The 23833-nt window shown below is 41.8% G+C and overlaps 1 protein-coding gene and 1 long non-coding RNA gene across 2 annotated transcripts in view; one reads left to right on the top strand and one right to left on the bottom strand.

Moving 5' to 3' along the window:
• Positions 1-23833, top strand: part of IGSF11 (immunoglobulin superfamily member 11) — a 137218-nt gene that overhangs the window by 31342 nt on the left and 82043 nt on the right. The gene's annotated exons all lie outside the window — the stretch shown is intronic.
• Positions 19462-23833, bottom strand: part of LOC115076788 — a 194172-nt gene continuing 189800 nt past the window's right edge. Inside the window, exon 6 of the long non-coding RNA XR_003852866.1 lies at positions 19462-20573. This is a non-coding gene — a long non-coding RNA (uncharacterized LOC115076788). The remainder of the gene's footprint in view (positions 20574-23833) is intronic.

Here is a 23833-nt window from a genome sequence, read left to right as displayed (position 1 = left end):
GGTTATGACCCCATTTCCACCCCGGGCATTCTCCTCTACGACTCAGAGAGGTCACTTTGTGAGTTGGGATAGGACAGGGTAATGTCTCTCTGCAGCCCAACGCTAGGAGGAGATTTTGTTTGATACTCCATTGCGCTTCCAGCTCAATTGGACCTGGCTGTTTCTGGGGCTATAGCGCTGTGGTGCCCTCATATTTTTTTTATTTCCTTACTCACCTCCCTTTATAGCCTAGCCATTGCAGTGACTGCTCTTGGTTCACCCACGAATCCTGTACATAAGTGTTGCTGTCTGTATGATGTTTGGTAACCATAGCAGTGGCATTGCTGGTTAAGGCTGGGTAGCATTGGTTGTGTGGCTGTATAGCTGCAGGTGCTCTTTCATAGGAGGAAAAGGTAAAAAGAAGGTGTGAGAACTAGGAATAGCTGGGGAACCTCGGTCTGAGATGCTTCGGAAAGAGCAGTGTGTGTGTGTGTATTTCTGTGTGGGAGAAAACAAGAGGCACTATTGGAGCTAGTGTTAATGCTGCTGGTGAGGGTTAAAGTGCATTGCAAGTGCTTTGTGGGGACCCTTAACTACAATGATGAGAAATTTTAAATTGATATTAAAAAAAAAAGATTATAGTTTCTGTGTTAGTCCACTTAAATAAGTAGAAATAAGGATCAACAAATAAGTTGTAGGCAATGCATTTGTTCTAGAAGGCAATTTTCAAAGCCATTTCCCTGAGTAAGACAGCATTTTATCCATGGAAATGAGCTGTTTGAAAATTGCCTATCCTGTTCCACAACATGTGTAATTTTACTCATATTGTAGTGGAGGTGTTCCCAGGACAAGTTTAGGTCAAGGGAGAAAATGGCATGCTTAGATTTTGGAAAAAAAACCAAAACCCAAACGTAGAAAAGGTGGAAGGGTACTTTTTTACCATGGGTATTTGTGTGCTTTCACTTTGAAAATTAGAGCCATAAACTTTGCAGCTATGCAGGTAATATGGCAATGTTCCCCCTTTATTGGACTAATTTAACACATTTGTTGTTAGTGTTTGAGACCTATACTCCCCTTTATTAGGTCAGTATAATTATAACTTTCCAGCGTATTTAGTTGTATTTATTTAATCATATTCAGCACATGCTGATTTGTCCAAAGACATTCTTAAGACAACCTCATGCTTAGTTGACTCTGTACTATTTAAACCCAGTGCAAATGCACTGCCTCTTTGCTGACATGATGACGAGCATAGAGCTTGAAATTTAATCACAGATATATTGTGTTTCAATAGAAAGGTATTGCTAACTTATTTGTTGACCCTTATTTCTACAAATAAATATTTGGAAGTGCATTTGCAGAGCTCTGTAGGTATAGGGTTGGAGGCTGGTGTAAGCTCAGAATCACCTACCACACAAGTGTTAGTGACCAAGGAAGGTATGGAGAAATGTTGAGGGATCTAGTGAAGCTCAAGGAATGGTCTAAAGACTGGCAGCTAAGATTTAATGCAAAAAAAATGCAGAGTAATGCATTTGGGCTGCAAAAACCTAAGAGAGAGGTACAGTATTGGATGTGAAATTCTTCTAAGCACTAAAAAGGAGTTGGACCTGGGGGTGATTGTATTTGTATTTGATGATCTTAAGGTGGCCAAACAGGTGGGTAAAGTGATGGCAAAAGCCAGAAAGATGCTTGGCTGCAAGGGGAGGTGATATTGCCCCTGTATAGGTCCCTGGTGAGACCTCACTTGGAAACTGTGTACAGTTCTGGAGACTGCACCGTCAAAAAGATATAAACAGGACGGAGTCTGTCCAGAGTGGCTACTAAAATGATCAGTGTTCTTCATTCTAAAGCATGTGGGGATAGACTCAAAGATCTAAACTTGTATACCCTAGAGGAAAGATGAGATAGGGGAGCTATGATAGATATTAAATATCTTTATCATGTTTCCATACACAGAAGGTAAGCCTCTTTCAATCGAAAGAAGACTCTAGACAAGGGGTCACTGGATGAGGGTGAAAGGGGTAATCTTAGGAAATATTTCTTTACAGGGAGGGTGGTGGATGCATGGAACAGCCTCCCAGTGGAGACAGTGTGCTGCAAAAATGGTATCTGAATTCAAGAAAGCATGGATAAATGCAGGGGATCTCTGAGGGAGTGATGGGAATTATAAGGGCTACTAGGATGGGCAGACTAGATGGGCCATATGGTCTTTTTCTGCCACCATGTTTCTATGATTGTTTTCCAAAATCAGTGACTGAATTCAGGCATATCTGTGGATACAGAGGGTGATTTTTAATTTGCGTATGTGTGGAAGGTGATTAGAGATTGAGTAGAGTCTTTGACGCATTAGACGACACTTAGGCAGGCTGAGTGGACCAATTTTCTGACAATTACCATGTCACCATGTATGAGATCTTGAAGTGCACTCCATATCACTGCAGTGTTCAGTAAGAAAATATGCATTAATAATTCCACAAAACAATGTTTTAGTTTGATGTTTCAGTGGTGCGAGTTGGTCCAGGTTTTGTGTAAGGAACATAAAGGGCCGGGTAGCGCGTGTGCACGCACATGTATGCCCACGCGCTCTTTTTAAAATCTACCCGAAAAGTGTTCTGCTATTTCGGGAGAAAGACAACAAATTTCATATAAAACATGCATGGTGTCAAATTCAGTTTGCTTTTCTTTATATATTACTAATACATTTTCCTAAAAAGATAATTAGAAAAATTATTTAGTGAACAGTCCCTCTAGTTTTGCTGTAAGCTGTGCACAGTAGACTTGGTTTGAGACCTTTGACTGGCATTGTTCAGGTGCCTGGCGAAATACGCTCAAGTCCTGGTTGAGTAGGAAAGTTGCTGTAGCTCCTTCGTTAACAACTCCTGCTGAAAGTGTTATTGAGTAGTTGGTCTCAGAGTTCTCCTTTAGCCCTTTGGTACAGAGGTAAGCCACCTGTCTGGAGGAAGAGGAAATGTGGGGTTGCGTTGGGGGGGGGGGGGGGGTGGAAGAGTTAAATTTGTAGGTCATCTTGATATATTCTCCTGGAAATTATTGGTCCTTGGTACTCACCTCTGTCTCAGCTGTATAACAATGCTAACCTGCTCAATTAAAGTGTTGCATTAAACATAATTAAAAACTGCACATCGACCTTCTGTTGCATGCTGAATTCGCCCTCTTCACGCCTAAGCAGCTCTGCAATGTCCTAGCAAGCACCTGATGTATGTAAGTCCGTTTGTTGCCCAAGATCACACAAGATCAGTCTATTTGAGCAATCCACCTATATATCTGGTTTCTAGCAAACCTTGACATGCAGGCTTAAAAACAAGAGAGATGGATCAAGTTGAAGAGAAAATACAGCACTGAAATGGAACAAGCATTTTTTTTTTGTTTACCTTCTGACTGAATGTTGGCTTATGTTTTAATATCTGAACACTACTGTGCCAGTGAGGCCACAGGAAGACATGAGGCCTTGTAAGATTGTTGTGAGTGTGAGGGGGCAGAGGAAACATTTCGAGGGCTCAGCTCTAACCGGTGGGCTTTGGTTTGCAGAACTCTTAGTCAGGATTTCCTACTGGGCAAAACTTCAGAAGATGAACATTTTAGACCAGGAAAAAGCATTTCATTTTGCTGGTAATTGTTCACCTGGCCTGTGCTGCTATTGTGCATATTTATGGGGTTCAGCTTCCCTAGTGTGCATCTTTGTGTTAGAAAGTGCTCTTGAACAGTTTGGCAGAAACCAGAGGCATACATCCAAGGTGAGTGGTATTCATTCTCATCCAAATCTGTGGATTTGAGCACTTTAGAAAACAAAAAGGACTGATGAGAAGACCTCAGAATTAAACACTTGAATTTAATAACATTTGTTGCTTTTAATAAATTCTATAAATGGAACCATGTATTTCTTTCCCGTACAGTAAATAACATTCTTTCGGGGGGAGTAAATGTTGGGATGTTCTGACAGCCAGTCAATACAATTAGTACTTGGCCAAGTTATTCAGCTATTGTCTTCTACTTGATCTTGCGCTGAAGTCAGAGTTATAAGGTTTATGACATCACAGTGTTCCTCTTACAGGGATTATGATACAATGGGGCAGATTTTAAAACGTACATGCGCGCACAAATGTTCGCCCGATTTTGTAACATGCACGTGCATCTGCGGGCATGTTATAAAATCAGGGGTCGGCATGTGCAAGGGGGTGTATTCTAGTGCAAGATGCGCGTGCCGAGCCCTCGGGGAGACCAGCTGGCTTTTCCCGTTCCTGCCCCCCAGCCCGAAACCCCCCCTTACCTTTGTTGTGGAAGTTACGCCTGCCGAGAGCCAGCGCGCGATCCCTCGGCCCAGCGGCCATACGGAGACCTCTGGCCACGCACCCGCCCCCGTCCATTTTTTCAAGCCCCGGGACTTACACGCGTCCTGGGGCTTTATGTGCGCCGCCGGGCCTTTTGAAAATAGGCCCGGCGTGTGTAAGGCTTTTAAAATCTGCCCCAATAGATTTCAGATGTATGGATTCATGCAGGAAAAGGAGAAGAAATCAACATGACAATAAGAACACTTGTTTAAAGGTGACCCCACTGACTTTGGTAATTAGTGAAAGATCAAGATATCAATGACAAATGCACAAAATATTAGTGATCATAGACAAGGCTTAGGCTATATTGTTGGATATAGACTGTGTTGCATTAATTTCTCCCGGGGTACTAATACATATGTTGCTCCCAGGCACAGGGCTGGTGCTAGCTTTTTTGCTGCCCTGTGCGAAAAATTACTGTCCTGCCCTTCCCCCCCCTCCCCTCCCGATTCATTCAATGTCTGTCCTGGGCCTATCAAACAAAGCCCAGCTCAGTCCTGCAATCTCCATATTTTTTAAAAATGGACACGCCCCCCCACCCCAGAACCCATGGATAGGGAAGGGTATTAGGTACCCTAGGCAAACTTTGCACTCACACCACCCCACACACCCCCAAAATCCTTTACAAACACACAAATTATGCATTTGTAATAAATCTACATGAAAAAGAACATTCAAATGGAATGTAAAAAATGTAATTTCAGATCTGTTAGGTTACAAATTTTAACTATCATTAAAATCATCCATTGTACCTGAAGACTGGAGGGTAGCCAATGTAACCCCAATATTTAAAAAGGGCTCTAGGGGTGATCCAGGAAACTATAGACCAGTGAGCCTGACTTCAGTGCTGGGAAAATAGTGGAAACTATTCTAAAGAACAAAATCACAGAGCATATAGAAAGACATGATTTAATGGAACACAGCATGGATTTACCCAAGGGATGTCTTGCCTCACAAATCTGCTTCATTTTTTTGAAGGGGTTAATAAACATGTGGATAAAGGTGAGCCAATAGATGTAGTGTATTTGGATTTTCAGAAGGAGTTTGACAAAGATCCTCATGAGAGATTTCTAAGGAAACTAAAAAGTCACAGGATAGGAAGTGATGTCCTTTCATGGATTACAAACTGGTTGAAAGACAGGAAACAAAGAGCAGGATTAAATGGTCAATTTTCTCTGTGGAAAAAGGTAAACAGTGGAGTGCCTCAGGCATCTGTACTTGGATTGGTGCTTTTCAATATATTTATAAATGATCTGGAAAGGAATATGATGAGTGAGGTAATCAAATTTGCGGATGACACAAAATTAATCAGAGTAGTTAAATCGCAAGCGGATTGTGATAAATTGCAAGAGGACCTTGCGAGATTGGAAGATTGGGCATCTAAATGACAGATGAAATGTATATTTAAATCTTTTTTATTCATTTCCAACCAACAACAATGGAAAAATAGCAATTACAAAGGATCGAACACTATGGTTGATTCTGCCCATAGGCACTCAGTTTCGCGTAGAGTACAAGTACAGACAGAACAAACTCCTTGTGCCCCGTCCCACCCCTCACCCCCCTCAGGTAGTTCTGTTCTCCTTGCCCTCCCTCCAACCCCAGCAGTTTTGGCTTCAAAATAAGAGTTCCCCGCTGAACAGTCATTAAGAATTAAGCTTCTGGCTCTGTGGGGTAGACAATATGTATAGAAGTTCCAAATCAACAAGGAAGTCTTTTTTCCATTTATATATATCTGTTTGTTCCAGATATTTCTCACAAAGACACATTTGATGTATGAGAGTTCTCCACTGAGTAATTGCTGGTGGACTCTCTTTCAACCAATTATGCAGAATCGTTTTCTTGGCTAACGCAAGCACTTTTCGTATCCCCAGCCTGGAAAACTTTTGTCCCCTTGCTAAACCACTTAAATTATCAAAAAGCAAAACAATATTTGAGATCTTCTGAACATAGCATATTACTTGCCGCTATAATGAACTAATACTAGGACAACCCCAAAATTAATGCCCCAAAGTTTCTGTCGTCATTTTACATTTGATAACACTGTAGAAAGTAGTCAGTCCCATTCTAAATGCCAGTTGTCTCAATATATAATAACGCATTAAAAATTAATATTGCATTTCTCGCAAATCACTGCTATAGGCCAGGATACGAATGTGCTTAAAGCAATTCAAATATTGCTCCACTGTCATGTCCAACTCCAGTTCACTGCTCCAGTTCTGTTTTAAGTTGTTCCCGGTCCATTACTGGTCTTCTGTTCATCAGAAACCTGTATGTGAAGGATACTGTGTCTCGAACCAGATCCTCCACAACAAAAAAATCAGATAAGTGTTCCCTATTTTCAGCAGCCCAATCTCTTACCCCAACAGAGTGAATATAATGCATAACTTCTAAGAAGGCATAATAATGTTTCTAGTCTAAATTAAATTCTTCCGCTAGCACCGGAAGATCTTAACTGTCCTTTCCTAAGTAAGAACCTGGGAAATCCATTTCAAACCCAATGAACCCCAAAGCGCAAAAGTAGGGCTAGTGATGCCAGGCAAGAAATGGAGCAGTTTAACTGTAGCAGTGAAGAAAGACATTTCCTCACTCTAACTAAAGAAGTCAATAAGAAGCTCTGTTTCAAAGTGTTATCTTAAAGAGCTACAGGAGAGTGCAAAAGAAAGCCCAAGTAATACGAGGAAAATGTCTCCTGTTCCCCCTGCACAGGGGTGTAGAATTGCGTCCCCAGTAGTCAATCAGCTACATGTCTGAGGATACAGGCCACACTGAAAAGTTGCACGTCTGCTAAACCCAGGCCCCACCCCCATCTCAATCCGTGTCAATTTAGTCAGTGTCAACCTTGGCTTTGCATTTTTCCAAAGATACTTCCTCAGCAGTTTCTCAAAATGGCTGTAATCTTGACTTGTTAAGAAACAAGGTATCATTTGAAACACATAAAGCCATTTAGGTAGTACTATCATCTGAAAGAGATTCACTCAACCTAATAAAGATAATGGGAGATCCATGGCAGATGAAATTTAATGTGAACAAATGAAGGTGATACATATAGGGAAAAATAACCCATGCTGTAGTTACATGATATTAAGTTCCATATTAGGAGTTACCACTAAGGAAAAAGATCTAGGCATCAAAGTGGCTAATTCATTGAAAGCTCAGTGTGCCTCAGCGATCAAAAAAGCAAACAGAATGTTAGGAATTATTAGGAAGGGAATGGTGAATAAAATGGACATTGTCATAATACCTCTGTATCGCTCCATGGTGAGACCACACCTTTCTGGTCGCCGTATCTCAAAAAAGCTATAGTTGCACTGGAAAAGGTACAGAAAAAGGCAATCAAAATGCTAAAGGGGATGGAACAGCTCCCCTATGAGTAAAGCCTAAAGAGGTTAGGGCTGTTCAGCTTGAGAAGAATTGGCTGAGGGGGGTATGATAAAATCATGAGAGGACTAGAACAGGTAAATATGAAGTTATTTACTCTTTCAGATAATAGGACTCGGGGCCACTCCATGAAGTTAGCAAGTAGCACATTTAAAACAAATTTGAGAGAGTTTTTTCACTCAACATACAATTAAGCTCTAGAATTTGTTGCTGGAGGATGTGGTTAGGTCAGTTAGTGTAGCTGAGAATAATAAAGGTTTGGATAAGTTCCTGGAGGAGAAGTCCATAAACTGCTATTAATCAAGTTGATTTAGGGAATAGCCACTGCATTAATAGCATGAGATCTGTTTAATGTTTGGGTACTTGCTAGGTTCTTATGGCCTGGATTGGCCTCTGTTGGAAACAGGATGCTGGGCTTGATGGACCCTCGGTCTGACCCACTATGGCAACTTCTTATGTCCTTAACAAAAGGGACCTGTGCTGTTTAACATATTTATAATTGATTTGGAAAAGAAAACAGCAAATGAAGTGATCAAAATTTGCAGCTGACACATGCGTATTCAAAGGAGTTTGTGTGACCAGGAGATTGGGCATTTCAATAGCAGGTGAAATTTAATGTGGGAAAAATGCAAAGTGATGCATATAAGGAAAAATAAAACTACAGGTACCCAATGCTGGGTTCTGGATTAGGAGTCGCCACCCAGGAAAAGAACCTTAGTGTCTTTGTGGACAATACATTGAAATCCTCAGCCCAGTGTGCGGCTCGGGTCAAAAAAGCTAAGCGAATGCTAGGATTGATCTGAAAAGAAATGGTGAATATAACACAAAATATCATATTGCCTCCATGGTGTGGCAGCACCTTGAGTAATGTGTGCAGTTCTGGCTGCCCCATCTCAAAAAATATATAGTGGAACTAGAAAAGATGATGGAATGGCTTCCCTATGGTGAGATGCTACTTGGACATGATTGATATTTATAAAATATTACGAGTGGGGTAGACAAGGTAATTAAAGAATGGTTATTTACCCCTTCAAGTAATACTAAAAGAAGGGGTTGCGCCATGAAACTAACAACCAGCAGATGTAAAACAAATCATAGAAAGTATTTTGTCACTCAGTGAACAATTAAACTGTGGAGTCTGTGGTGACTAGCATAGTGAGATTTAAAAGAGGTTTAGACTAGTTACTGGAGGAAGAGTGCATAAAATCTTCTTAGCTCAGCTAGTCACATGACAGATTCTGAGGCGATTAGTCTGAGGCCACTAGCTTGAGGTTGAACACTAAGGGGTCAGTTTTAGAAGGCACGCACGTTCATGTGCGTGCAGTTCCTGGTGTGTGCGGTTCCCGGTGCGTGCACATGGACACGCCGATTTTATAACATATTATAAAATACGTTTCCCGTGTGCACATGTGCGCCGGATTTTCATGTCTGTGCACGCATGTGCAGGCGGCTGGCCTGCTCCGCTTGCAGGGGGGGGGAGCAATTTTAGAATAATATGCGTGGCGACGCAAGTAGGGCTTCCCCAGTTCCCTCCCAGTCCTCTCCAATAAAGGAGTGAACTGGGAGGGAACTTCCTTACCCCTAACCCTATCCTTCCCCTCTCTTCCCTGACTCCTAAACTAATCCTACCTATCCTGGTACTTACTGCTCCTCCAATGCAGAAATAATCTCCGTGCGCTGGCTGGTTGCTGGCACGCGCGCTTCCCCAGGACAGCATCTAATGGCGCTGTCCCGGCCCTCCCCTTTCAGCAGGCCTGGCACTTGTTCGCGTATCAAGGGTTTCGTGCGTGGCCGGGCCTGTTCTAAAATACGCCTGGTGCATGCAAGGCCTGGCCATGCACGTAACCCCCAGGCCTTTTAAAATTTGGATGTAGATGGGACTTGTTAAGAACATAATTGCAACATAAAAGGCAACCAACCCTGGTTCACACCTGAACTAAAACAAATGAAACAGGACCTACGTCATAAGGAAAATAGATGGCGCAAAACCCCCAACACAGCTACCCTTTCAGCTTACAAAGGATTTCTCCATCACTACAGAATCTCTATTCTACTAACAAAAAAGGAATTCTACTCCAACAAAATACATCATCTCCAATATAATGCCCAAGCATTGTTCTCATACGTAACACAAATCACTAAATCAACCCCCCCCCCCCGCCCATTCCAGACGAACAAGCTCTATCCAAGGCTAATGAGCTTGCTACTTTTTTTCAACAAAAGATCTCAAATACGCTTGCTCTCCTACCTCCAACTACGACTCCTCTCACCTCAGGCAAGATTCCTCATCCCCCTCTGAGAGCCAAGCTTGACAATTTTGATTCAATCTCCACCAAAGAGATTGAATCCCTCCTAAAAAGACAGAAACCATCCAGCCATCCAGCAGATAATATCCCGTCGAAACTCTTGCTTCTCATCCCAGACACGATTTCAGGACCTCTGACATGCATCATAAACTGCTTTCTAACTCAAGGGATATACCCAGACAGTCTAAAAACCGCTTCTCTCAAACCCCTCCTTAAGAAACACAATCTAGACCCTAATGTTCCAGCCAATTTCAGACCCATCTCTAATCTCCCTTTCTTAGCCAAACTAACAGAGAAACTGGTAAACACCCAGCTTGCAGAGTATCTAGAAGATCACAACATCCTATACCCCTCGCAATATGGTTTCCGCAAAGCACGTAACACGGAAACCCTCCTCATTTCTCTTATGGACCATATTATAATGGGTCTAGACAAAGGCTACTCCTTTCTATTAGTCCTGCTAGACATCTCGGCGGCATTGACACAGTCAACCATTCCATTCTTCTGGATCGCCTAACAGATATCTGTATCTCTGGATCAGCCCACAATTGGTTCAAATCCTTCCTCAACAATAGAACCTTTAAAGTCAAAATAAATAATAGAGAGTCACCTTTAACGAAGTCCACTCTTGGTGTTCCACAAGGATCCTCCTTATCCCCAACCCTCTTTAACATCTACCTCCTCCCCCTTTGCCAATTACTAACCAATCTCAATCTAATTCATTATCTGTATGCAGACGACGTACAGATTCTTATTCCTATAACAGGCTCTATTTCAAAAGCTCTCTCTCATTGGAATAACTGCCTCCTATCTATCACCAGTCTTCTCAACAGCCTAAACCTGGTCCTCAATGCCTCAAAAACAGAGCTCCTCCTCATCTCTTCAACGAAGAAAACCTCCTCTCTCCATCCCCACACAACGCCCACATCACCCATACTCATGTCAGAGACCTTGGGGTAATTCTAGATAATCGACTAAACCTAAAGAAAATGGTCAATACCACATCCAAAGACTGCTTCTACAGACTACAGGTTCTAAAACGTCTCAAACCACTCCTATTTTTCTATGACTTCAGGACTGTCCTCCAAGCGTTGCTATTCGCTAAGATCGACTACTGTAGTGCCCTCTTCTTGGGCCTCCCCAAATCTACCACCAAACCACTGCAGATGATACAAAATGCTGCAGCGAGATTGCTGACTAACACCAGCCGTGGCAAACACATCTCTCCCATTCTCAGAAACCTACATTGGTTACCAGTGAATTTCAGAATATTATACAAATCAATCACCTTAATTCACAAATTCATCCACCATCAACTTCAACTCGATCTTGAATTCCCCTTCAATCTACACTCATCCAACAGACCAACTAGAGATATTCATAAAGGAACTCTGAAATTTCCTCCGACTAAAGCCACACGCCTCTCCTCGACTAAAGACCGAGCGTTTTCGATCGCAGGACCATCTATCTGGAATAATATTCCTGCAGACCTCAGATTGGAACCCTGTCTTTTAACTTTCAGAAAAAAACTCAAGACGTGGCTCTTTCACCAAGCTTTCGGGGATTCCCCAGACAATCACTAGTTGCCCTTTCTCTTACTTGGACGATGGCCTTGATCTTCATGAACGATGACTAGAGACTAGAGCACCTCTAGGTTAAAGCACTCTTAAGCTTTAACCCATATCCTCCATTGTATTTCTTAATTATTTCCACCTTTACTTCCTTCCAGCTATATAACCTTCCAAGTTCCTTACCCTTGTTGAATGTAACTTGCCTTATTCATTTCCTTTTGTTTAACTTTCTTAAGTTATGCTACAGTTATACCCTTGTTAAATGTAAACCGATCCGATATGGTTATTACTATGAAGGTTGGTATAAAAAAAGTGTTAAATAAATAAATAAATAAATAAAATAATGACATAATGACCATCCTGGGTCAGACCAAGGTCCATCGAGCCCGGCATCCTTTCTCAGACAGTGGCCAGTCTGGGTCACAAGAACCCAGGAGATCCCAAAGAGTAGATCTATGTCTTGTTACTAACAGGGTGGGGACAGGGAGCATTTATAATAAGTCCTGCAGTAAGACTGTGCACTGAAATTCTGTGTTCTATTTATTACATCGGGCCCAGGGATAGCAAAGGTTTTCTTTAGCCTACCTGACTAATATTTTAGATATATGATGTCAGTGCATAGAGTGGATAAATTTCAAAGGTATTTCCACAGCGCTTTACTTTACCCGCAGAAATGGACTTTTATAGATTTGCCCGCCCAGTATACAGGTAAACATGTGTGTAACATTTGTTTGTACATAAGTTGACCCAGGGTTTGGATGTATGCTATGTAAATTTACCTGAATATTTTCTATGCACATAAAAGCAGGGGTGATTTTGGGTGGATAAATTTGGGTGACTTTGAAAGCGGATGTGTGCACGCAAGTTCGTTTCGGTGTAACCTCTGTGCGTGTTTGCTGTGTGAATTAGCTGGGATGTTGTAAAATTATCCCCCATAGCTCTGCACCAGCTAATTCAAATAACAGCAACTGCTCTGCACTGAGGAGCTTATAGTATACTAGGCATGTCGGGCTGTAGCCTATTACTGATTTTTTCCTCTTCTTGGTGCATCGTGAGGCACAAGGCCGTCTGCCTTCAACCTCTAGAAAATGCTTATAGTTGGCATGACAGGCTACACGTGGGAGTGCCTTATTGGCATTATACAAATATTATTTTTTAAAGCATGGGCTCTTCCTACTATCTAATCAAGTCTGAGCATGGGAATTTGAGCGGGAAGGGGTTAAACGAATTGCTCAAGGGTGCACAGCGAGTTTTAGATATGGTGGTGGTGGTGGTCAGGTTTTCAGATTGATAGCTCTGTGCTGTGCTGCTGGCATGCGACCCTCTCATCATCGCTATTAAATCTGGCCCATCTTAACAGCCTCCGTGATGCAAAAGCATGTTTTTAACTTGGGCATGCTTCTCTTCAGTCTCTTCTCCCCCCCCCCCCCCCCACCCCCACCCCCCACACACACACACTTATTTTCAGTAGTATTTTTAGCTCGGATCTGCAAAGAATAAAAGCACTAATTAGCAACTTTTTTTTTTCCCAAAATCTTTTTTCTTACTCTTGATGTGCTTTGTTATTCAAGTGCTATATACAAAGATGAAGCAGCGACAGGAGGCGTTTTTAAAACACAGATGATTAAAAAAATATCAGTGTGGCAGGGCAGGAGGAGGAGTGGGGGGGAGCTGAATACGTCAGCTTCTTGCAGCTGTCATTGTCATTGCCTTTCTCTCCCCCTTCGTATTTCAACCCGCTGCTCCAATTGATATTTTTAATAACAAACTGATTTGTTGATATATTTAAAATTTGTGATTTGCCATATTGCTGAGGCACTCTGGGCGAGGAACAACAATTTTAAACAACCGTGAAAATTTAAAAAAAACAAAACAAATGTCCATGACATTATCCAGCCATCAGTGCTGGGCCAGAGCAAAGACCTAACAATATCAACAGCAAATCATCATATTAGATACAGTGAGGCCAATATTCCAGAAGAGCAGCTAATGGACAACCTATCTGGCTAAAATTAGCCGGATAAATTGCAAGAAATATTAGTGTGATAAACGTCCCATTGAGTATCCGCTAAAGTTATCCTGGTAACGTTTCCCGGATAACTTTCAAACCTAACTGGCTACGTTTAAACCTAACCTAGTAATATTCAAAGTTATCTGGGTACGTGTCCCAAGAAAACTTTTACTTTTACCCAGCTAAATTTAAAATAGAGCCCAAATTTGTGGGCTTGTAGGCTTGATTTACTCCCCCTCCCCCTTCCTCCTTGAAAAATTCCAAATTTCCTCCAGGCGTAACGCCCAAACATTTTCCCCTCTCTTCCACAAGCCCTCCCAAAAAGATGTGAAATGTTGCAGGCCAATCAGCCAGAGGAGCTTCGCCCCTCCCCCAAGTTCTGAATTAATCAGCGGCCTCTGGGTACCCTCCTAAAGCCAACCCTTCCATTTGCTAGCCAATCCAGAACCCTCCTGCCCCATCTAGCACACTCCAAACACCCAATGTTGTCGCCAGGAGTGTGGTAGGATTGTTTAGCAATGCTAGATGCAGACGGGAGTGCTCTGCATTCTTTTAAATCCATATTTTTACTGTTTCTTTCTTTTTTTTTTTAAATCAAATATATATATATATATATATATATTTTTTTTTTTTTTTGTTAGGGGGAGGGATAGAGTTTGGATGCAGAAGAAATTTTATCTTATTCTAAGGTTCTACTCATTCGTCCTTCCTCTTGTCCAAATCTCTGCAATCAGGGAAGTATTTGTGTCCACGAAGGTTGATCAATGTAGTATCTTTCCTGGACTTCCTCCGATTACCCTTTATTTAAACTTTGAGTTCTTTGATTTCACAAATAATACAAGTCTATAGATTGGAGCATGACAGCGTGTTTTTCCATTGCACTTTTGAGGATACTTAATGTTGGATGGATTAGTCATATTACATGGTAGGAGGAAAGATAAGTTGCCAAAACAAGAAAGATGGAATGAGGACAGGTTTAATGTGGGAAAGAAAGGTGAGATAAGGAACAAGAGGAAGAAGGGAGATGGGGGAAGCCTAAGAGAATAAAATGAGAAATTGAAAGCTTGGGTGGGGTAATAAAAATAGAATGAGGATGGGATGGGAGGTGAAAGACAATTAATATGAAAGCGATAGAGAGAAATAAGCAGACAGAGATGGTACGCCAAAAAAATGACTTGCTGGTCCTTAGGTGTATGAGCCCTACTTTGGGTGTGAGTTGTCCCAATTCAAAACCCAGAAAAAGGCCAGCCATCTGTTTCCTTCCAAAATAAATGGTGTCCTTGCAAGTTGAACTAGAGCTTCTGCACTACAGAATAATGTGACTAGACCGGCTCAGTCCCAGCCCCAGAAATGTCAGTAAGAAGTCTGGGGTTAGAGGGGGGAGTGTGGAGGTTGTTGTTTGGTGGTGGTGGGCAGGCAGAGGAGGAGAGACTGAGATTTGGCGTGTGAGGGGAAGGAGGGGATGAGGTGGTGGAGGGGGGGGGGGTGCCCTAAGTTGGCATTGTTACCTGCTGGGGCATCTCTCTCTTTCCCACCTTCCCACCTTCCACCTCAGTGGTATTTCCAGCATTTTTTAGGCTGCAATTTTAAAACAAGATAGTGTGTTTGAAATATGTGTTTAAAAAACAAACACATTTCATCTTACAATCGGGCCAATACAGTAATAATCACATTTTCACTACATTATAATTACCACTAATCCTCTCACAGCACAGTACTACCCTGTCTTTAAATGATGGCAGCTGTCCGGTAAGCCCTAAAAGCTTTCTTGTCCAGGGTACCAAACCGTTGCTGCAGAGCAGTGAGATGTTTTTGCATGGACATCTGCCTCTTCTGCTGTAACTATCCATAATCCCTCAACTGCAGGACCCAGTCCAGGATGTAGTTTTGGCAGTTCCCTAGTCTTCACTTTCTCCCAAGGGCCAATTATGTTTCCCCTTATATGGTGTGAAACAGCTGTCTGTTTGGTACTTTGGTGTTTGTACATTTTTCATCTTCTTTCTTGATTTAGCAGGTTGGTAGTACGTAATGGAAGCAACAGACAACTTTTTTTTTTTCTTTAAGCATTTGCTACCTGACGTTAGGATGATATTTTGACTTTGAAATTGCTTAGTGATAGATTAGAGCATTCACTTTCATAGGGTTGCAGTAGCAGTGCTTGCATTTATGTGGAGGGGGGAAAAAAACCCAACCAAAAACCCAACCAGTTTCAACCACTTAGTAATCCTCCAGTTAAAATTATTTGATTGTATCACTTCTATATGGGAGTGAAGTGTGGTATCTACAGGATGAGGAAGAATTCAGATGTACATCCTGCATCTCGAGTTCTGTATACATGCTCTGCATCTACTGAAACTTCCCCACTGGTCCATAGGCTTTGCGTCCTGCCAGATGGGAATGGACCAGGAGGATGCAGAGGGAACTGGGAAGGTGAGAGTCAGAGAGGTGCCAGCACTGGAGGGAGGGAATGCCATTTTGGGGGGGGGGGGGGGGGGGGGAGGGGCCACCTGTCCTTCCCTCCCCTCCCCCATTCCATGCCCCTGCCTATGGTAATGCTGCTTCCTTCTCTGTCAGACAGAGGTTTTTCCGGGACGGTATATCAGCAGTAAAAATCCTGTTAAGTATGATGTGCCTGATTGAACAAGCCTGTTTGCATCACTGCTGATGGGGCTTATCTTTACATTCAGAACAACTTTTTTTTCAATGCCTGTCGTTTGGCATTATATGAAATATATAACTCAAAAGGTCATGAGATTAAAATGAGAAATTACACATGCATTTAGTTTTGAGGATTTGCAAGAACTATAGCTGGAAACAGCATCAGCCCGCATCTTCATCAAGCTGTCTCTGTTTGTTTCACAGGAAGAGGAATAATAGTGGGTGAAATATTTAGCAGCCAGATCCAAATTTTTTGGGGGGGGGGGGGGCCCAAGGCTAACATGGGTGAGCAATAGGCATATAGGTTTGAGCCTTACAAGTTGTATTCTTATCAATAAATAATAACTTAGTGCACCTGACAATGGATTTCTTTGTAGTGTGCAACAGACATCATGCATCATGAGTGATGCTTTAAAATATTTTGTGTCAAGCACTTACCAACATTAAAAATAGCTTATTCATCTGCATGAATTTATTTTATATGTATTGCATTTTATAAATACACAATATCATATAAAATGTAAACAGAACACTTCACAGAAACATCAGCTACAATCACATAATAAAACAAATATCAATGTATTCTTTTATGAATCCTCTTTTAAAAAATGCAGAATATATCATAACAACAATAAAACAGCAATAATCATAAAAATCATAAGAACTTAAGATTTGAAATGGGTGTAGAGCAGAACTAGGATTGTTTATACTATAACACAACATGCAGAAAAAATATATATTCAGATTGTGGTGTCACCTCAGTAACAGCAAAACAAACTCCCTACACTACCAAGCACTTTGTGAAGTAATACAAACCCATACAAAAATATAATAAAAAAAACCCTATCTAGAACCTTGCTATACCATACCATACCATAACAGCAGTAACTCTCAGGACTCCAACAGTAGCAACCTTATCTATGGAAAGGCAGTAAGGCAAACATTACACCAGGCCCTAAAACATTAATACACCACCTACTGGACAAACAAGCTGGACTGCTACAAATCCCCACAGACAAACTACACGCTATCAGAAATACTGAAGCTCTGTCGCATATGCACAACACAGACAGAATAAGAAACTATAAATTATAAACAGAAGCATGCACACAAGATTGAAATGGAAAACCCAAGAAATCAGACTCTGTGAAGTGGAATACAAATATATAAGAAATGCACATTCCCAAACAGCATATTTCAATTGCTGAAAGTCAAAATATTTTTTTTTTACCTTCGTTGTCTGATCTTATTTTTCTAATCAGTTGTCTTTTCCTAATTCGTTTTTCAAGGTCTCTTTTATTCTTTGTTTCTTCTCTTCTCCTGTCATCTTTCCTTCCTTCCTCATACAGGCTCCCACTCCCACTCCCCCATACTCTCTCTTTTACCCAGTTTCCCGCTCTCACATGCAGGCTCTCACTCTCATATACTGTCTCACACATAGGTTCCCACTCCCACACACAAGCTATCACTCTTACATGCTCTCTCTCACATGCAGGCTCCCACTCCTACATGCTTGCTCTCTCTCACATTCACATGATCTCATGCCCAGATACTCTCTTTCTGTGTCTCCACTCCACATGCTGTCTCTCTCAAAAGCACAGGCTCACTCTCACATGCTCTTTCACACACACACACACACACACACTTCTCACTCTCATGCTGTCTCTCATACACCCATGACACACAGGCTTCTCACTTCCATGCTCTCTTTCACACATACACACATGATACACAGGCTTCTCACTCCCATGCTCTCTTTCACACATACACACGATACACATGCTTCTCACTCCCATGCTCTCTTTCACACATACACACGATACACATGCTTCTCACTCCCATGCTCTCTTTCACACATACACACATGATACACATGCTTCTCACTCCCAACCATGCCACCCTCTCTTTCTCTCTCTCTCTCTCTCACACACACACACACACACACACACACAGGCTTCTCACTCCCATGCTCTCTCATGCAAACACACACACAGGCTTCTGTCATGTGTTCTCTCTCATGAGAGAGAGCTTGGCTGCACATTTTACTTTCTGATTCGCGCGGGAATAACTAATAGGGCCATCAACATGCATTTGCATGTTGCGGGCGCTATTAGTTTCGGGGGGGGTTGGACGCGTATTTTTGATGCGCTATTACCCGCTGAGGTAGATCTTTAAAAAGTACGCCGTATTTCATAAGATACGCGTGTAGCCATGCGTATCTTATAAAATCCGGGGTCAGCGCGTGCAAGGCTGCGCAAAATCGGCAGCCTGTGCGCGCCGAGCCGCGCAGCCTGCCTTCGTTCCCTCTAAGGCTGCTCCACCGAGCCGCGCAGCCTGCCTTCGTTCCCTCCGAGGCCGCTCCGAAATTGGAGCGGCCTCCACCTTTGTTGGGCAAGTTATGCCTGCTTGAACCATCGCCACACCCCCGGACATGCCCCCTCCCGCCCCTTTTCCGAAGCCCCGGGACTTACGCGCGTCCCGGGGCTTTGCACGTGCCGGCGGCCTATGCAAAATACTTATAAGGGATAAAGCTAGTGCGTCAAAAACGCGTGTCCAAACCTGGGCTAACAGTGCGCTCCACCTGTATCGGCCTGTCATGAAAGATGTGTCTAGTATCCTAAATGGGGGGGTTAATGACTTAATCTTGAATGTTATGTTTGTCTGGGATTTAGCAATGAAACTGATTTATAAATATCTTACCTGATTTGGTAAGAGTATACCAAACTTGGTTGATGGTGTAATACATCCATCTGGTTTTAAACTCTGCTACCGTTTGTGTGGGGCATGTGAATAACTCAGGTCCTCAAGGTATTAAGAATACAAAATAAAAATTGTTGATATATATATATATATCTGTGGCTCTTTTGGCCTTTTGCTTCTCTTAACTGGTGCTCCTGTTTTGCCTTTTGGACCAAGTGGTGGATATTGGGGGGGTTATGAGAAAGCAAATTGTAATTGACTTGGTCGTTAAAGTCAGCCTTGCATGAGCAGGCCATACGTTAGTCCACTGACAGTGGAGAATGACAACAATGTCCTGCTTCCTACTTCTCTGCTCTCCCTTCCTTGCCTGAAGTGGCCATGCTGTGCTGAGGATTAGCACAAGAGTTAAAATTGATCAACACAATTAGACTAGATTTCATTCCTAGTCCTTTGGTTTCATTGTTAATTTGAAGCAGGAGAAAAAAAATGAAAATGGAGATATGTTAAGAGCCATTAGAGTAGTTTATAGTTTATTTAGGTTTTCTATACCATTACATCAGTCTAAACTAAAAGACCATCACAACGGTGTACGTTTAACATAAAATACAATAAAATACAATAATCAGATACAATTTATATCAAAACCATTAAATCATAAAATAATAAAAACATTTATGAATTTTCTGTATATTATTTTAAGATATATTAAATACTAAGGTACTAAAAGCAACTAAATAACAAATTAAAGAATAGGATTAGGCTTGATCGTATCTTCTCATGCCTCTGTGTATGCGCGTGTAAAAAGCCATGTCTTTAGGTCTGCTTTAAATTTTTTTAAATATCTACTTGCAATCTTAAATTAGATGGTAATGTGTTCCATAACTTGGGACCAGCAATAGATAAGGTTCTATCTCGAACTTTGCTAAGTCTCGCTGATTTAATTGTTGGGACAGATAGAAGTCCCTTGTTACTGGATCTTAGGTCCCTTTGTGGGACGTGTAAATGTATAGAATAGAGTAGAGAACACAGTCTCATTGAAACCTGTTCTTCAGCCATAGGCAGCAGGTACTCTGAGTAGGGAATCTACCTGGGCATTCCCCTGGTATCTGAACCTCTGGATGTAGCTCCCCTGAATCCAGAAGACTTGATCTAGATGCTTTCCTTCTCACAAACAGAAATGAGCCTCTGATTCCTTTTTTCACATAGAAGCTCTTGGGGCTTTTTTCCTTTTTAGGCAGTCCTTTCTCTGATTCCAAAAAAGGCAAAATTACTCTTCCTCCAACCTCCTCCTGTCATAGATATTGTCATGTCTTCTTCCATATTCTCTCTCATTGCGGCTCAGCTTCGATTTAGGGAGTCCTCTGGTTTCCCTCGACAACTCCAGGACACAAGGCTATCTTCACTGCTGCCTTTGTAGATGGTATGGATTTTTCCAATGAAGTGGTCCAGGGGAATCTTTACTGAAGCAGCCACCTAGAACGCTGTCTTGACTCTGATTCCAAGATGTCCTGCTAGCAAGCTGATTTAATCTGCCACCACCACAGACAGAGCTATCCATGGCCAATAGATGGGGGAGCCACTGCAAGATAAAGCAGTTTCTTCGCCTTGTGCTGGCCTTGATCTGCAAAAGTAACCAAGAATTTTACATTATGTCAGTGATTGCTGGCAATAGTATCATTTTTTTCTTGATTTCTGTCACTTGTGGTAAAATCAGACACCCAATTTTCACCTTCCTTTTTCTGTTGGTCCTAGCTCTCCCCATACACCTCAACATTTCTCTGGATCTTCGCACTGTCTCTCCTGTTACTCCGTTTTTTTATAACTGATTTTAAATTACTTGTAAGCCATTATCAAATTTTGAATTATCAGCTTTGCTTCTCTTAATTCACTACTTTTCAATTCTTATATGAGAGATCTAGTTTAAATACTAAGTACAATGTCATTCTTTCCCCTTATTGCATTCTACAGCACAGCTCTGTAGATGCACTACAAAATTTGGCTGTATGTTAATCTAAATGACCTCTAAGTAATTTTTGTCATTTTAAAATTGCTTCATTGCATTACTCCAAATGAACTATAAAACTAACAGTTAAAAGCCAAATGTCTCCCTCACACCAACTTGTTCTGCAAAAATGATCAATTATTTATTTATGTATTTACTTACTTATTTAATATAATCAGACATTAGATTTATTGATTTAGTCACATAATGCATCTGGTCCATTTCGGTAAAGTTTAAAGAGGGTGTTGGGTTTTTTGTATTGATTGCTTTGAGTTACACCTTCCAGTGGGTAGTTTTTGTTTTTGGTGTATCACGCAACTGTGTGACACAGCTTTCAAATATTTCTGTATTTAGAAACATTTTAGCTCTTACTAAAAATACATTTTTCTGTTTCTTTTTGGCATAAGAACATAAGATATGCTATACTGGGTCAGACCAAGGGTCCGTCAAACCCAGTATCCTGTTTCCAACAGTAGCCAATCCAAGTCACAAGTACCCAAACATTAAATAAATCTCAAGCTACTATTTCTTACTAATTAATAGCAGTTTATGGATTTTTCCTCTAGGAACTTATCCAAACCTTTATTAAACCCAGTTAGACTAACTGCTGTAACCACATCCTCTGGCAATGAATTCCAGAGCTTAACTATGCACTGAGTGAAAAATGTGATTGTTTTAAATGAGCTACTTGCTAACTTCATGGAGTGCCCCCTAGTCCATCTATTGAGAGAGTAAATAACTGATTTACATTAACTTGTTCAAGTCCTTTCATGATTTTGTAGACCTCTATCATATCTCCCCTCAGTTGTCTCTTCTCCAAACTGAACAGCCCCTAACTTCCTTAGCCTTACTTCATAGAGCAGCCGTTCCATGCCCCTTATCATTTTGGTCACCCTTCTCCGCACTTTCTCCAGTGCAACTATATCTTTTTTTAGATGTGGTGACCAGAATTGCACACAGTATTCAAACTGTGGGCTCACCATGGAGCAACACAGAGGCATTATGTCATTCATCATTTTATTTGTCATTCCCTTCCTAATTATTCATAACATTCTATTTGCATTTTTTATCACCACAGCACAATGAGCTGATGACGCCTAGATTTCTTTCCTGGGTTGTAACTCCTAAGATAGAACCTAACATTGTGTAATTACAGCAAGGGTTAGTTTTCCCTATATGCATCAATTTGCAGTTGTCCACTTTAAATTTCATCTGCCATTTGGAAGCCCAGTCTTCCAGTCTTACAAGGTCCTCCTGCAATTTATCACAGTCTGCTTGAGATTTAATTACTCTGCATAATTTTGTGTCATCTGCAAATTTGATCACCTCACACGTCGTATCCCTTTCCAGATCATTTATAAATATATTAAAAAGCACCGGTCCAAGTACAGATCCCTGAGGCACTCCACTGTTTACCTTTTTCCACTGTGACCATTTAACTCTGTTTCCTGTCCTTTAACCAGCTTGCAATCCACAAAAGGACATCGCCTCCTATCCCATGACTTTTTAGTTTTCTAAGAAACCTTTCATGTGGGTCTTTGTCAAACATCTTCTGAAAATCCAAATACACGATATCTACTTCAGTTCAGTGTTCACTAAAGAAGACCTTGGAGAAGGACCGTTGCTAGTTAACAAGAAAATAGAGGGGAATGGAGTAGATGTAACTCCATTTACAGTAGAGAATGTATGGGAAGAGCTGTGGAAACTGAAAGTAGACAAAGCCATGGGGCCTGATGAGGTTCATCCCAGGATACTGAGGGAGCTCAGAGATGTGCTGGCGGGTCCGCTGTGTGACCTGTTCAGTAGATCCCTAGAAACAGGAGTGGTGCCAAGTGATTGGAGAAGAGCGGTGGTAATCCCGCTTCACAAGAGTGGAAACAGAGAGGAGGCTGAAAACTACAGATCGGTTAGCCTCACCTCGGTGGTGGGAAAAGTAATGGAGTCGCTGTTAAAAGAAGGAATAGTGAACTATCTACAGTCAGAAGAATTGCTGGACCAGAGGCAGCAGGGATTCACCAGGGGAAGATCCTGTCAGACAAATCTGATTGACTTTTTTGACTGGGTAACCAAGGAAATGGATCAAGGAAGATCACTCGATGTCATCTACTTGGACTTCAGCAAGGCTTTTGATATGGTCCCGCACAGGAGACTGGTGAATAAAATAAGAAGCTTAGGAGTGAGTGCCAAGGTGGTGGCCTGGATTGCAAACTGGTTGACGGACAGAAGACAATGTGTGATGGTAAATGGAACTTACTCTGAAGAGAGAGCGGTGTTGAGCGGAGTGCCGCAGGGGTCGGTGTTGGGACCGATCCTGTTCAATATCTTTGTAAGCGACATTGCGGAAGGGATAGAAGGTAAGGTTTGTCTTTTTGCGGATGACACTAAGATCTGCAATAGAGTGGACACGCCGGAAGGAGTGGAGAGAATGAGACGGGATCTAAGCAAGCTGGAAGAGTGGTCAAAGATATGGCAGCTGAGATTCAATGCCAAGAAGTGCAGAGTCATGCATATTTATTTATTTATTTAAATAATTTATATACCGGAGGTTCCTGTATAATATACATATCACCCCCGTTCACAAAGAACAGTAACTATCGCTACAAATAGCGGTTTACATAGAACAGAATAAAAAAAGAAGTTTTTTTATTCTGGTGTATGGAAATCCGAATGAACTGTATTCGATATGGGGAGAAGGACTGATGTGCACGGGGCAAGAGAGAGACCTTGGGGTGATACGCGTAGCCGCACGTATCTGCTAAAATCCAGGATTGGCGCGCGCAAGGCTGCCGATTTTGTGCAGCTGGCACGCGCCGAGCCACGCAGCCTGCCTCCGTTCCCTCCAAGGCCGCTCCGAAATCGGAGCGGCCTCGGAGGGAACT

The sequence above is a fragment of the Rhinatrema bivittatum genome, chromosome 15, assembly GCF_901001135.1.
Source record: "Rhinatrema bivittatum chromosome 15, aRhiBiv1.1, whole genome shotgun sequence".
Taxonomy (NCBI): Eukaryota; Metazoa; Chordata; class Amphibia; order Gymnophiona; family Rhinatrematidae; genus Rhinatrema; species Rhinatrema bivittatum.
This window is presented reverse-complemented; position numbering and strand designations above follow the sequence as displayed.